Source organism: Lepidochelys kempii, chromosome 8 (assembly GCF_965140285.1).
Source record: "Lepidochelys kempii isolate rLepKem1 chromosome 8, rLepKem1.hap1, whole genome shotgun sequence".
NCBI classification, from domain to species: domain Eukaryota; kingdom Metazoa; phylum Chordata; order Testudines; family Cheloniidae; genus Lepidochelys; species Lepidochelys kempii.
Window position 1 is genome coordinate 70,670,850 of NC_136387.1, and position 15,784 is coordinate 70,686,633.

The 15,784-nt window shown below is 45.7% G+C and overlaps 1 protein-coding gene across 3 annotated transcripts in view; it reads right to left on the reverse strand.

Moving 5' to 3' along the window:
* The window catches only part of LOC140916039 (putative ferric-chelate reductase 1), a 139,168-nt gene that overhangs the window by 51,307 nt on the left and 72,077 nt on the right, over nt 1-15,784 (reverse strand). The gene's annotated exons all lie outside the window — the stretch shown is intronic.

The window sequence follows — 15,784 nt, forward strand, 5'->3', positions numbered from 1 at the left end:
CAATGGAAAAATCAGTCAGGTTCTTAAAAGAAAGATTTTATTAAAAAAAAGAAAGATAAAAATCGTCTCTGTAAAATCAGGATGGAAAATACATTACAGGGTATTCAGATTCAAAACCCAGAGGATTCCCCTCTGGGCAAAACCTTAAAGTTACAGAAAACAGGAATAAACCTCCCTCTTAGCACAGGGAAAATTCAAGTTACAGAAAACAGGAATAAACCTCCCTCTTAGCACAGCGAAAATTCACAAGCAAAACAAAAGATAAACTAGCCTGGCTTGCCTATGCTGGTTGTAATATTGGAGACTTGGATTAGGATGGGTTGGAGAAGTTGGATTTCTGTCTGGCCCCTCTCAGTCCCAAGAGAGAACAGCCACAGAAACAAAGAACCCAAAACAAACCCTCTCCCCGCCCAGATTTGAAAGTATCTTTTGTCCCCATTGGTTCTTTTGGTCAGGTGCCAACCAGGTTATTTGAGCTTCTTAACCCATTACAGGTAAGGAGGAATTTTAGGCTACCCTTATGGTTATGACACCATGAAACAGGAAAGCCATAATATTGACATATAGTATCATTGCATATAATTGCATATAAATGCATATAATTGTGCATTCATAGGCAATCTATAGGGTTTTTCTTACACAAAACACCTATTAGAATCACTGCATGTTTGTGTTTGCAAGTATTTTATAGGATACTGTAACCACAGCATATGGATAGGAAAGGCCATTTGAAAAATAGCACAAGTGCTGAATCAGTGTGGTGGCCAAGGGGACTCAGACACAATTGTATATGTGATGTTGATGTAAAGTGTATATGTGCATGTGTAACCTGCTAGATCTGAGTTGTTTCGGCCCCCAGTTAGGGGGCTTTATCTTAATCTGTAGCAGTTTATGTTTTTAGTTCTGGAAAGCCCTGGTTCAACTGGTGTGTTGCCTAAGAGGGTAGCTGACACATGTGCTGCTCACAGTGGAAGCAGGCATACTCTGAATATTCCCAGAGATTCTCATGGAAATGAAGAGTTGGTTAAGCCCATGACTTATGCATGACTACTAAGAAAGAAGACTATAAAGGCATTTAAAACCTATTCTTTACTAAACTGACCAGATGTATAACATGAGAATATGGGAAGCAGTACATTATTACTTGGAAAAAGAAAAGGAGTACTTGTGGCACCTTAGAGACTAACCAATTTATTTGAGCATAAGCTTTCGTGAGCTATAGCTCACTTCATCGGATGCATACTGTGGAAAGTATAGAAGATCTTTTTATACACACAAAGCATGAAAAAATGGGTGTTTACCACTACAAAAGGTTTTCTCTCCCCCCACCCCACTCTCCTGCTGGTAATAGCTTATCTAAAGTGATCACTCTCCTTACAATGTGTATGATAATCAAGTTGGGCCATTTCCAGCACAAATCCAGGTTCCCCCACCCCCACAACCCCACTCTCCTGGTGGTAATAGCTTATCTAAAGTGATCACTCTCCTTACAATATGTACTCCTTTTCTTTTTGGGAATACAGACTAACACGGCTGTTACTCTGAAACCTATTATTACTTGGAGGTGGTGATGATGGATATATTGTGTTACTAATAGTTGACACCTGCATGACAGTAAAGACAGATGTCCTAATTCAGAGGTGATGTGTAAATTAGGTCCCCTTCCATTAACTTAGATCCCCTTACACTCAAGTAGACTTCTTTTCATCTAATGTACCAATATTTAAGGGAGTTTAATTGGTGTAACTTGCATCTTGTGTAGCTGGGTACTCTTCTGGCTCTCTCAATCTGTTTCTTCACTTCAGCAGGTGGGTATTGTAGTTGTAAGAATGCTTGATAGAGATCTTGTAGGTGTTTGTCTCTGTCTGAGGGGTTGGAGCAAATGCGGTTGTATCGTAGAGCTTGGCTGTAGACAATGGATCATGTGGTGTGGTCTGGATGAAAGCTGGAGGCATATAGGTAGGCATAGTGGTCAGTAGGTTTCTGGTATAGGGTGGTGTTTATGTGACCATCGCTTATTAGCACTCTAGTGTCCAGGAAGTGGATCTCTTGCGTGGATTGGTCCAGGCTGAGGTTGATAGTGGGATGGAAATTGTTGAAATCATGGTGGAATTCCTCAAGGGCTTCTTTTCCATGGGTCCAGATGATGAAGACGTCATCAGTGTAGTGCAAGTAGAGTAGGGGCATTAGGGGACGAGAGCTAAGGAAGCGTTGTTCTAAGTCAGCCATAAAAATGTTGGCATACTGTGGGGCCATGTGGGTACCCATAGAAGTGCCGTTGATTTGAAGGTATACATTGTCCCCAAATGTGAAATAGTTATGGGTGAGGACAAAGTCACAAAGTTCAGCCACCAGGTTTACCGTGACATTATCGGGGACACTGTTCCTGACAGCTTGTAGTCCATCTTTGTGTGGAATGTTGGTGTAGAGGGCTTCTACATCCATAGTGGCTAGGATGGTGTTTTCAGGAAGATCACCGATGGATTGTAGTTTCCTCAGGAAGTCAGTGGTGTCTCGAAGATAGCTGGGAGTGCTGGTAGTGTAAGGCCTGAGGAGGGAGTCTACATAGCCAGACAATCCTGCTGTCAAGGTACTAATGCCCGAGATGATGGGGTGTCCAGGATTTCCAGGTTTATGGATCTTGGGTAGCAGATAGAATACCCCTGCTCGGGGTTCTAGGGATGTGTCTGTGCGGATTTGCTCTTGTGCTTTCTCAGGGAGTTTCTTGAGTAGATGGTGTAGTTTCTTTTGGTAACCCTCAGTGGGATCAGAGGATAATGGCTTGTAGAATGTGGTGCTGGAGAGCTGCCTAGCAGCCTCTTGTTCATATTCTGACCTATTCATGATGACGACAGCATCTCCTTTGTCAGCCTTTTTGATTATGATGTCAGAGTTGTTTCTGAGGCTGTGGATGGCATTGTGTTCTGCACGGCTGAGGTTATGGGGCAAGTGATGCTGCTTTTCCACAATTTCAGCCTGTGCACGTCGGCGGAAGCACTCTATGTAGAAGTCCAGTCTGTTGTTTCAACCTTCAGGAGGGGTCCACCCAGAATCTTTCTTTTTGTAGTGTTGGTAGGAAGGTCTCTGTGGGTTAGTATGCTGTTCAGAGGTGTATTGAAAATATTTCTTGAGTCGGAGACGTCGATTATCACTACAAAAGGTTCCCCCCCACTCCTGCTGGTAATAGCTCACCTTACCTGATCACTTTCATTACAGTGTTTATGGTAACACCCGTTGTTTCACGTTCTCTGTGTATATAAAATCTCCTGACTGTATTTTCCACTGCATGCATCCGATGAAGTGAGCTGTAGCTCACGAAAGCTTATGCTCAAATACATTTTTTAGTCTCTAAGGTTCCACAAGTACTCCTTCTCTTTTTGTGAATACAGACTAACACGGCTGTTACTCTGAAACCTGTCATTATGGTTAAGATAGAGGACTGGAAGTCAGGGACTGGGGTTCTATTTCCTGTTCTACCACCCACTTCCGAGGTGAACAGGGGTAAGTCACTTAATCTCTCTATGCTTTAGTTTCCTCATCTGTAAAATAGGGATGATGATCCATACCTAAGTCATAGAGTGGTGGGAGGTTTAATTACCAGTTGTGAAGTAGTTGAGCTCCTCAGATAGAAGGTGACGTCTGAGTGCACAGTAATAACCTGATTATTGTGTTTGCTGTGAAGGTTTTTTGAAGAGTCACTGTGGCATCACTCTCACAGCTCTGTCTGCATCATGCAAGGAACCTTGGTCAATCAGGTTAGTCACGGAGGCAAAAATGAAGGTTTGTCTGTGTTTTAAATAAATTATGTTATTTACACACACTTTCCCTCTTTCACGGGGATTGCTCTTCTCACAGCTAGGAGGGCGACTCCTCCTGGTCACTCTGGGGAATAGCTCACCAGCTCAACACGCCATCACTCTGTCTCTCTCTGCCAGTCTGCAGCCCCTCTCTTGCTCCATGAGCTGCCGTGGCCTCTTCGTGACTCAGCCCTCCAGGCAGGTCACTGTTGTGGTTTCCCTTTTCGGAGGGGAGGATCAAAGTTCCTGCTGTCCAGCAGCCTCAGGCAGTCTTCTGCTTCACTGCCATTCCCACAGTGGCTAGCAAGGGAACTGAGGCCCACTCTCTACTCCAGGTTCCAGCTCAGGGACCCTCTACACAGAGACGCTCTAACGCTCCATTCCTTGCTGCCTTCCCCTGAGCGGCTTCCATACCGCCTTAATTTGTAATTAATAAGGTGCCGGAGCTCAAGCAATTTTTTTACATTCATAACTTATGCAGCAAGCCCAGAGGTGCTGGGGCTACGAACTGACAAGCCTAGAGATGAACAAATTAAGCACTGTTCTTGGCCCTCCCCATTCCTCTGGGTTTGCCAATCTCTTCATTCCCTCCTCCCAGGGAGCATGTTTAGGCAATTCATCTCGGCAGACCCCCGGAAGACTTTAGGCAACTCGTCCCTGCAGGCTCCTCAACTTCCAATGTCCTGTCTTTTGTAGAAGCCCCGCCCAGCACCCATAGGTGAGCTTCTATCTAATTAGCTGCCTCCAGCCTCAAGCTCCCCCTGCCCCCTTTGCAACCTAATTAGATGATTCAGCCCATGTGGCCCAGCTCAACTCTTGCAGGGCCAGTGTGGGGAGCATACCCCATCACACCCTCCCGGGTAAACACCTAGCTCAGTGGAAAGTGATACCTTCATCTCTCTAAGGTTATGCCTATGCTAAGAGCTAGGGGTGAGATTCCCAGCTTGCATAGACATGCTGATGCTAGCTGTCATTGAGCTAGCACACTAAAAAGAGTAGTGTAGCCATGGTAGCATGGGCAGCGGCAAGCAATGTCTCAGGCTAGCTGCCCTGAGTACAAACCCGCTTGAATCCCTTGAGTACGTACTCGGCACAGCTACACTATAGTTTTTAGCATGCTAGCTTTCATTGAGCTAGTGCAAGTACGTCTACATGAGCTGAGAATCACATCGCCAATGTCAAGTACAGACATACCCTCAGCTTGGCATTTCCTGTCTCTGGACTGATGGTTTAACTCCTAGCACATTCCCTAGCACCTTCTCTCCTCTGAAAACTCCCATGCAAAAGGCATGGGAGTCCATAGTGGAATTTTCAAGCATTGTCACAGGGTGCTGTGCCCCACATCATATGCCCCTCCCTGTGGACGGTCAGATTCATTGTGGGTAGCATAGTACAGATTGATGTTACTTCCCTGTAGCCCTTTTTTATGACTGCTACAGAACATGTTGGGTCTTGAAGGAACTCTGTCAATCCCATGCCCCTGAATGGCACCAACCCAGAGTTTTGCCCAAAATTGTCAAACTTGAATGCCCAAATTTAGTTACTGAGATCAATGAAATTACTTGGAGCTGTAGTTGCTCAGCATCTCAGCATCAAATCTGGGCACTTTCCAGATCCCTCTATATGGATTTATGTGCCTACAGACACAAAAGTTTGATAATTTCGGCGTTCATGAGCATTGCCTTTTCTGGTCCCACACTTTGACTTTATTTGGGCTTCCATTGCTTTAATTCGGAAGAGAATGTGGCATCATCTCTTCTTCCACAGCTGCATCTAACACTCACTCCCTGTTCAATGAAAAAGGGAGATGTTTTTCTTTTTTCTTTAAAACGGAATGTAATGCTTCAGAAAGAGGTTAGGCTGACAGCTCAGGTAACAACATTAGTCTTCTTTTAAACCACCGAACAGACACACTACAGGAAGCAATCACATGGGAGGTTTCCTCACAACATCCCTCAAGCCATATCTAGAGAGTCCACTAAAGCCCCAATATTAGGGTCATTATTGCTGTTGCTTTTAAAAATAAGTGTTTGGCACCGGAGGACCTGAGAAAAGGGGAGGATGACCCAGGATGTGAGAGGGGGGAGGTTCTGGGAACTGCTAGCTGCACCTCTAGAGGGTGTGTCATTGTGTTTTTCCTATAATTGAGCCACAGACGGTGTCATAAATATAAAGGGAAGGGTAAACCCCTTTGAAATCCCTCCTGGCCAGGGGAAAGCTCCTCTCACCTGTAAAGGGTTAAGAAGCTAAAGGTAACCTCGCTGGCACCTGACCAAAATGACCAATGAGGAGACAAGATACTTTCAAAAGCTGGGAGGAGGGAGAGAAACAAAGGGTCTGTGTCTGTCTGTATGCTGGTTTCTGCCAGGGATAGACCAGGAATGGAGCCTTAGAACTTTTCGTAAGTAATCTAGCTAGGTATGTGTTAGATTATGATTTCTTTAAATGGCTGAGAAAAGAACTGTGCTGAATAGAATAACTATTTCTGTCTGTGTATCTTTTTTGTAACTTAAAGTTTTGCCTAGAGGGGTTCTCTATGTTTTTGAATCTAATTACCCTGTAAGATATCTACCATCCTGATTTTACAGGGGGGATTTCTTTATTTCTATTTACTTCTATTTTTTATTAAAAGTCTTCTTGTAAAACACTGAATGCTTTTTCATTGTTCTCAGATCCAAGGGTTTGGGTCTGTGGTCACCTATGCAAATTGGTGAGGCTTTTTATCCAACATTTCCCAGGAAAGGGGGGGGTGCAAGTGTTGGGAGGATTGTTCATTGTTCTTAAGATCCAAGGGTCTGGGTCTGTAGTCACCTAGGCAAATTGGTGAGGCTTTTTACCAAACCTTGTCCAGGAAGTGGGGTGCAAGGGTTTGGGGAAGTATTTTGGGGGGAAGGACGCGTCCAAACAGCTCTTCCCCAGTAACCAGTATTAGTTTGGTGGTGGTAGCGGCCAGTCCAAGGATAACGGGTGTAATATTTTGTACCTTGGGGAAGTTTTGACCTAAGCTGGTAAAGATAAGCTTAGGAGGTTTTTCATGCAGGTCCCCACATCTGTACCCTAGAGTTCAGAGTGGGGGAGGAACCTTGACATGGTGGCACAGTGGTGGGATTAACCTGAAATCATTTGAGATCCAGTTGAGATTTTTTGAACTAGAAATACAGATTTTAAAAAGGAAATTTTTTTTTCTTTGGAAAGAAAGTCCAGAAAGCAGCTTTGAAACTGAAAGCAGCTTGGTTTCTCTCTGCTTTGTGGCCAATTAGAGACAAAAGGGGATTATCTTGTGAATTGCAGGTTTTCTTTGCCTGGAGGCAGGGTACTTAACTCCTGCAGGGAAATTCACAGTCTTCCAACCCAGAGGTTTTTTTTTCTTTTCTTCCTAAAAGTAAATAGGGGGTGTGTGTTCTACCCATTTGCCTGGAGACAAAAGTGGCAGGGTTTTTTTTTAGGATTTTGATTTTTTTTGTTTTACAAGGAGCACAGGTTTGAAAAAGAATTTTTTTTTTCTTTGGGCTGGGTAAGCAGGTTTCCAAGTAGTTGGAGGTTTTTTTGCTTTAATTTGGGCCCAGAGCAGAGACAAGGGAATTGTCTTTTTCTGTAGGCTGACAATCACTATCAGAGAATAGGTATTCTATTCCAGCACAGCAAAATTTTACAGCCAAGTTTTGTTTGTTTATTTCTAAACCTCGGGTGTAAAGTTAGTTAAAAACAGAGAGGTTAGAATGGCCAAATCCTCAGCTCGACTACAGCTGGAATTAGCCAAATTTCAGGCTGAGGAAAAACAAAGGGAACATGAAAGACAGATAGAACTCATGCAGCTGAAGAAGGAACAAGAAAGGGAGGCAGAACAACACCAAGAGGCTGCCCACAAGAGGGAAATGGAGGCAAGGAAGCATGTGGAGGAGGAGAGGGAAAAAGAGAGGAAGCATGTGGAGGAGGAGAAGGAAAAAGAGAGGAAGCATGTGGAGGAGATGGAGAGGATAAAGGCCCAGCAGAATATACCAACAAACCCTAGCAATCCTTCTCCAGGTACCACTTCCCATCCCAGAAAGTTCCCCACCTACAAGGCAGGTGATGATACTGAGGCCTTCTTAGAAAACTTCGAAAGGGCCTGCCTTGGGTACAACATCTCTACTGACCAATACATGGTAGAGCTGAGGCCGCAGCTCAGTGGACCCTTAGCTGAGGTGGCAGCTGAAATGCCTAAAGAACATATGAACAAGTATGAACTGTTTAAATCCAAGGCGAGAGTCAGAATGGGGATAACACCCGAGCAGTCTCGTCGGAGGTTCAGAGCCCTAAGGTGGAAACCAGACATGTCATTTACCCGACATGCCTACCACATTGTAAAACATTGGGATGCCTGGATATCAGGAGCAAGTGTTGAATCTCCAGTAAATTTGCCCTTCCTAATGCAAATGGAACAATTCTTAGAGGGTGTTCCTGAGGAAATAGAAAGATACATCCTAGATGGGAAACCCAAAACTGTAATTGAGGCAGGAGAGATTGGAGCCAGATGGGTGGAGGTGGCAGAGAAGAAGAAAACTGGTCGCAGTTGGAGCGGAGACCAGAAGGGACCACCCCAGACCACACCCTATTACCGGGGGCCGCCCAAAGCCCCACCTACCTCCCAAAGAACCCTCCAGACCCCTTATCGTCCCACCACCCCGTTCTCCAGCAACCCTCCTCGCCCCAGTGACCCGTCAGCTGGACGATGTTTTAAGTGTAACGAGCTGGGGCATGTAAAGGCCAACTGCCCCAAGAACCCCAACAGATTACAGTTCATTGCACCGGAATCACACCAGAGGTCCACAGGCCCAGATACCTCCCAGATACCCTTGGAGCGGAGGGAAACTGTGAGTGTGGGCGGGAAGAAGGTCACCGCGTGGAGGGACACCGGAGCACAAGTGTCAGCTATCCATGCTTCCTTAGTGGACCCCAATTTAATCAACCCAGAGATCCAAGTGACGATTCAACCCTTCAAGTCCAACTCTTTCAATTTGCCTACAGCCAAGTTGCCTGTCCAGTACAAGGGCTGGTCAGGAATGTGGACTTTTGCAGTCTATGATGATTATCCCATCCCCATGCTGTTGGGGGAAGACTTGGCCAATCATGTGAAGCAGGCCAAGAGGGTGGGAACTGTCACCCGCAGCCAGGCTAAACAAGCTGTGAGGCCTAGCTCTGTTCCGGAAACTTCTATCAGGACCCAGTCAGAGGTGATGGACCTGGACCCCAGGCCAATGTCTGCAACAGCAGTAGTGGATCCAGTCCCAGAGACCCAGACGGAACCAGTCCCAGAACCGGAACCAGCCGAACAACCAACACCAGACCCCGTGTCAGCACTGAATCCAGTACTTGCAACCTCAACACCAGAGGGCCCAACCGAACCTGAACTGGCAGCAGCCGATAACCCTACACAAGAGGCTCAGCCAGAGCCTGAATCCCAACATAGTGCACCAGCGGAGAGCGGTTCACAGTCAACAGAAACAGCTCCATCCCCTATATCGCTTCCAGAGGGACCAAGCCTATGTCCCCAATCCAATGAGGAACTGATGTCTCCAGCATCAAGGGAACAGTTCCAGACCGAACAGGAAGCAGATGAAAGCCTCCAGAGAGCTTGGACGGCGGCACGGAGCAACCCACCGCCTCTCAGCTCTTCTAATCGATCCAGGTTTGTTGTAGAAAGAGGACTTTTATACAAGGAAACTCTTTCTGGGGGACACCAGGAAGACTGGCATCCTCAGAGACCGTTGGTAGTTCCAACTAAATACCGGGCCAAGCTCTTGAGCGTAGCCCATGATCACCCTAGTGGCCATGCTGGGGTGAACAGGACCAAAGACCGTTTGGGGGGATCATTCCACTGGGAGGGAATGGGCAAGGATGTTTCTACCTATGTCCAGTCTTGTGAGGTGTGCCAAAGAGTGGGAAAACCCCAAGACCAGGTCAAAGCCCCTCTCCAGCCACTCCCCATCATTGAAGTTCCATTTCAGCGAGTAGCTGTGGATATTCTGGGTCCTTTTCCGAAAAAGACACCCAGAGGAAAGCAGTACATACTGACTTTCATGGATTTTGCCACCCGATGGCCGGAAGCAGTAGCTCTAAGCAACACCAGGGCTAAAAGTGTGTGTCAGGCACTAGCAGACATTTTTGCCAGGGTAGGTTGGCCCTCCGACATCCTCACAGATGCAGGGACTAATTTCCTGGCAGGAACTATGAAAAACCTTTGGGAAGCTCATGGGGTAAATCACTTGGTTGCCACTCCTTACCACCATCAAACAAATGGCATGGTGGAGAAGTTTAATGGAACTTTGGGGGCTATGATACGTAAATTCGTAAATGAGCACTCCAATGATTGGGACCTAGTATTGCAGCAGTTGCTCTTTGCCTACAGAGCTGTACCACATCCCAGTTTAGGGTTTTCCCCATTTGAACTTGTATATGGCCGTGAGGTTAAGGGGCCATTGCAGTTGGTGAAGCAGCAATGGGAGGGATTTACACCTTCTCCAGGAACTAACATTCTGGACTTTGTAACCAACCTACAAAACACCCTCCGAACCTCTTTAGCCCTTGCTAGAGAAAACTTACAGGATGCTCAAAAAGAGCAAAAAGCCTGGTATGATAAACATGCCAGAGAGTGTTCCTTCAAAGTAGGAGACCAGGTCATGGTCTTAAAGGCGCTCCAGGCCCATAAAATGGAAGCATCGTGGGAAGGGCCATTCATGGTCCAGGAGCGCCTGGGAGCTGTTAATTATCTCATAGCATTCCCCACCTCCAACCGAAAGCCTAAGGTGTACCATATTAATTCTCTAAAGCCCTTTTATTCCAGAGAATTAAAGGTTTGTCAGTTTACAGCCCAGGGAGGAGACGATGCTGAGTGGCCTGAAGGTGTCTACTACGAAGGGAAATGTGCTGGTGGTGTGGAAGAGGTGAACCTCTCCATGACCCTTGGGCGTATGCAGCGACAGCAGATCCAGGAGCTGTGCACTAGCTACGCGCCAACGTTCTCAGCCACCCCAGGACTGACTGAACGGGCATACCACTCCATTGACACAGGTAATGCTCACCCAATTAGGGTCCAACCTTACCGGGTGTCTCCTCAAGCTAAAACTGCTATAGAACGGGAGATCCAGGATATGTTACAGATGGGTGTAATCCGCCCCTCTGAAAGTGCATGGGTATCTCCAGTGGTTCTAGTTCCCAAACCAGATGGGGAAATACGTTTTTGCGTGGACTACTGTAAGCTAAATGCTGTAACTCGCCCAGACAACTATCCCATGCCACGCACAGATGAACTATTAGCGAACCTGGGACGGGCCCAGTTCATCTCTACCTTGGACTTAACCAAGGGGTACTGGCAGGTACCGCTAGATGAATCTGCCAAGGAAAGGTCAGCCTTCATCACACATCTCGGGCTGTATGAATTTAATGTACTCCCTTTCGGGCTGCGAAATGCACCCGCCACTTTCCAAAGACTTGTAGATGGTCTCCTAGCGGGATTAGGAGAATATGCAGTCGCCTACCTTGACGATGTGGCCATATTTTCGGATTCCTGGGCAGACCACCTGGAACATCTACAAAAAGTCCTTGAGCGCATAAGGGAGGCAGGACTAACTGTTAAGGCTAAGAAGTGTCAAATAGGCCTAAACAGAGTGACTTACCTTGGACACCAGGTGGGTCAAGGAACTATCAGCCCCCTACAGGCCAAAGTGGATGCTATCCAAAAGTGGCCTGTCCCAAAGTCAAAGAAACAGGTTCAATCCTTCTTAGGCTTGGCCGGTTATTACAGACGATTTGTACCGCACTACAGCCAAATCGCTGCCCCACTGACAGACCTAACCAAAAAGAAACAGCCAAATGCTGTTCAGTGGACCGGAAAGTGTCAGAAGGCCTTTAACAAGCTTAAAGCGACACTCATGTCTGACCCTGTACTAAGGGCCCCAGACTTTGACAAACCGTTCCTAGGAACCACAGATGCATCCGAGCGTGGTGTGGGAGCAGTTTTAATGCAGAAAGGACCTGATCAAGAATTCCACCCTGTAGTGTTTCTCAGCAAAAAACTGTCTGAGAGGGAAAGCAACTGGTCAGTCACTGAAAAAGAATGTTATGCCATTGTCTAAGCTCTGGAAAAGCTACGCCCATATGTTTGGGGACGGCGTTTCCACCTGCAAACCGACCATGCTGCACTAAAGTGGCTTCCCACCGTCAAAGAAACTAACAAAAAACTTCTTCGGTGGAGTTTAGCTCTCCAAGATTTTGATTTCGACATCCAACACATCTCAGGAGCTTCTAACAAAGTGGCTGATGCACTCTCCTGTGAAAGTTTCCCAGAATCAACTGGTTAAAATTGTCCTTGAGAGGTGGAAAATATTGTTAGTCTTTATGTACTTGGTAGTATATTTAGAGATGCATGTGTCTTATTAACTCTGTTTTCCTAGAGCTCCAGGAAGAAATCCCAGCCAGTGTTTCACCCTAGCTGAGATTTGGGGGGCGTGTCATAAATATAAAGGGAAGGGTAAACCCCTTTGAAATCCCTCCTGGCCAGGGGAAAGCTCCTCTCACCTGTAAAGGGTTAAGAAGCTAAAGGTAACCTCGCTGGCACCTGACCAAAATGACCAATGAGGAGACAAGATACTTTCAAAAGCTGGGAGGAGGGAGAGAAACAAAGGGTCTGTGTCTGTCTGTATGCTGGTTTCTGCCAGGGATAGACCAGGAATGGAGCCTTAGAACTTTTCGTAAGTAATCTAGCTAGGTATGTGTTAGATTATGATTTCTTTAAATGGCTGAGAAAAGAACTGTGCTGAATAGAATAACTATTTCTGTCTGTGTATCTTTTTTGTAACTTAAAGTTTTGCCTAGAGGGGTTCTCTATGTTTTTGAATCTAATTACCCTGTAAGATATCTACCATCCTGATTTTACAGGGGGGATTTCTTTATTTCTATTTACTTCTATTTTTTATTAAAAGTCTTCTTGTAAAACACTGAATGCTTTTTCATTGTTCTCAGATCCAAGGGTTTGGGTCTGTGGTCACCTATGCAAATTGGTGAGGCTTTTTATCCAACATTTCCCAGGAAAGGGGGGGGTGCAAGTGTTGGGAGGATTGTTCATTGTTCTTAAGATCCAAGGGTCTGGGTCTGTAGTCACCTAGGCAAATTGGTGAGGCTTTTTACCAAACCTTGTCCAGGAAGTGGGGTGCAAGGGTTTGGGGAAGTATTTTGGGGGGAAGGACGCGTCCAAACAGCTCTTCCCCAGTAACCAGTATTAGTTTGGTGGTGGTAGCGGCCAGTCCAAGGATAACGGGTGTAATATTTTGTACCTTGGGGAAGTTTTGACCTAAGCTGGTAAAGATAAGCTTAGGAGGTTTTTCATGCAGGTCCCCACATCTGTACCCTAGAGTTCAGAGTGGGGGAGGAACCTTGACAGACGGTGTACTAGTAAAATAGATACGGTGTTATGAAAGCATTGAGCCTCTGGTCTGTCTCAGCTGTGCTCAGTGAAGGACCTGTGGAGACACACGGGGGCTTTACACCAACTTTGTGGCCCTGGATCTGGGAACTGGCTAGGGACTGCTCCAGTCCCTAGAGTAAAAAAAACAAAACAAAAAACACCCAAATGTTGCTCTAATCAATTTCTGGCTGCCTACAACCCCAAGGGACCATTCCAACCAACAGCCAAAGGAAACCAGAGTGCACAGGTGCCCTGACTGTGTACCTTTCCCCAAAATACCTCCTGTGCCAGGGATCAGGAGGAGTGTAGCTAGTTCTTTGCCACCCAAGATTTCTCTTATTGAAGAGGAATCCCCAAATATCTGGGGAAGCTTGCTTTCTGACTGCTTTGCTCCATGAGAGAAACAAAAAGTAGTGAAAGGTTCTCTTCTTTCTGCACCTAGCAACATTTGACAGCAAGTACCTGTCCCACTGCACCCTGCCTCACTCTCTTGGTCATCACACCAACCATGGTGGCAAAGCACATTAGCTTACCGCTTTTTCTAAAATGATCAGCAGTGAAATGGTAAATGCTAACATTTAAACTAGGATCATTAGACTTCAGATTTAACACTGCATTGAGATGAAAGGGGCACTTCCTATCCTTAGAGTTCTTGTTTCAAGCTGTCTGCAGACTTAGGCAGACATCATTCACATTTTATTAGGTTTTCTTTGCCACCATAAGGACTAGAAATATTTTGCTACACTAAATATTAAATTCTGGGGCACAATTATGTGGCAATTTCAGAAAGAAGGGCAACTAAGGAGCAATTTATGTAGGCCTATAATTACACGAGACCCTGCAGATATTGAACCTAATGCTAATTTAGTTTTACTGAATAATGGATTCTGTTGTTTTGGTGCTTTCTCTGTGCCTTATGGAGGTTTGAACCTGGATGCAAGTGAGATATCTGAAATTAAATCCAGACAAAACAGAAGTGATGCTCATGTATAAAGGGTTTCTTCTGTAGGCTCAGAAGGGAATTGTATCTGCACCTTCAATTCAGGAACGTAGTGCCATCCTTTCCCGCTATGGGTTGCTTCTCTGTATTCTACCAGACACCTTTATGATCCTGGATATATAGAGAAAAAAAGCATCCAATTCTGTTTTACTCCTACCTACCCATTTGAGGCTGACCAGGAGACTGTAAACCAGTTGGCTACCTAAAGATGAATCAAGTCACCCAATGTATAATCAGAGTATAGCCAGCAAAAAAGTATCTCACTGCCTACTTTAAGGTACTGTATGTACGTGAGTGACTCCTCCCACTTTGCCTCTGTCTATGTGAGAATAAAGCAAATGTCTCCCTGGCACAATCTCTTGGGAATCTGAAATTGGCAGCATTGGGTGTGTTTCTGTTTTTGCAGAACATCATTGGGCGGGGTGTATTTTTGTAAAACTAAAAGGTTATACACACGTTAGATGCCTATGCAATAATGTAGACTTCGGTACACTTAGTACCTTAGGGCTGGTCTACACTACCGTGGTAAATCAAGCTAACTTACGCAAACTTCCCCTACACTTCTCGGGGAGATGGAGTACACAAATCGATGGGAGAGTGCTCTCCCATCAATTTAGCGTGTCTACACCAAAACCTCTAAATCAACACTCGCTGCATCGATTGCAGCAGTGCTGATCTACTGGCAAGTGTAGACATACCCTGAGTCCTCCTTGCAGCCTTTTACTGATAAGAGTGTGAGTGGAAGGGAGTTCAAGCTGGTATAACCTATAGGCCAAGGAGCAGGATGATGGTGTAAGTTTAAATAGGTTTCAGAGTAACAGCCGTGTTAGTCTGTATTCGCAAAAAGAAAAGGAGTACTTGTGGCACCTTAGAGACTAACCAATTTATTTGAGCATAGCCTACTTTAACTTGAACCTTCCTACACCTACTTGTGAAGCCTGCTCTAAAATGAATCTAAATTGATGTAAGCACATACTGTGGAGCCAGAATGGAAGAGAGGAAAGCATGTAAGGTCTGGTCCCCTCTGTGAACTGCTGGCACATTTAAATATAGCTGTCAATAATCATATTAGATAATTCAGCAGCACAGTGTATATCAGGACCAATCATGTCAGCAAATCTCAGAGTCTGACCACAATTAGCTGACATGATGATGTATGCGATTTGTCCTGGCCCACATTGACTGCTAAACTGTGTTCAGAATTTAGGTCATCTTGGGTGGTAACTGTTCACACATAGACCAGGCTTTAGGTCCAGGAGTTGCTTCTTTTGCTCCCTTCTGGCCTCGTGGTGTATGGTTACACCAGCTTGGGGCATGGCTACACTTGCGAGTTACAGCTCATTAAAACAGCCCAGTGCACTCTAACTCACGACACGTCCACACTGGCAAGGCACGTAGAGTGCTCTGACTCCATGGTTAGAGCACTCCTGGTACTCCACCTGAGCGAGTGGAATAACGTTTGATGCGCCCCCGCTGGAGTGCCGCAGCACCAGTGTGGACACCCTGGTCTGTTAGTGCACTCTGATCTGCCTCCAGAAGTGTCCC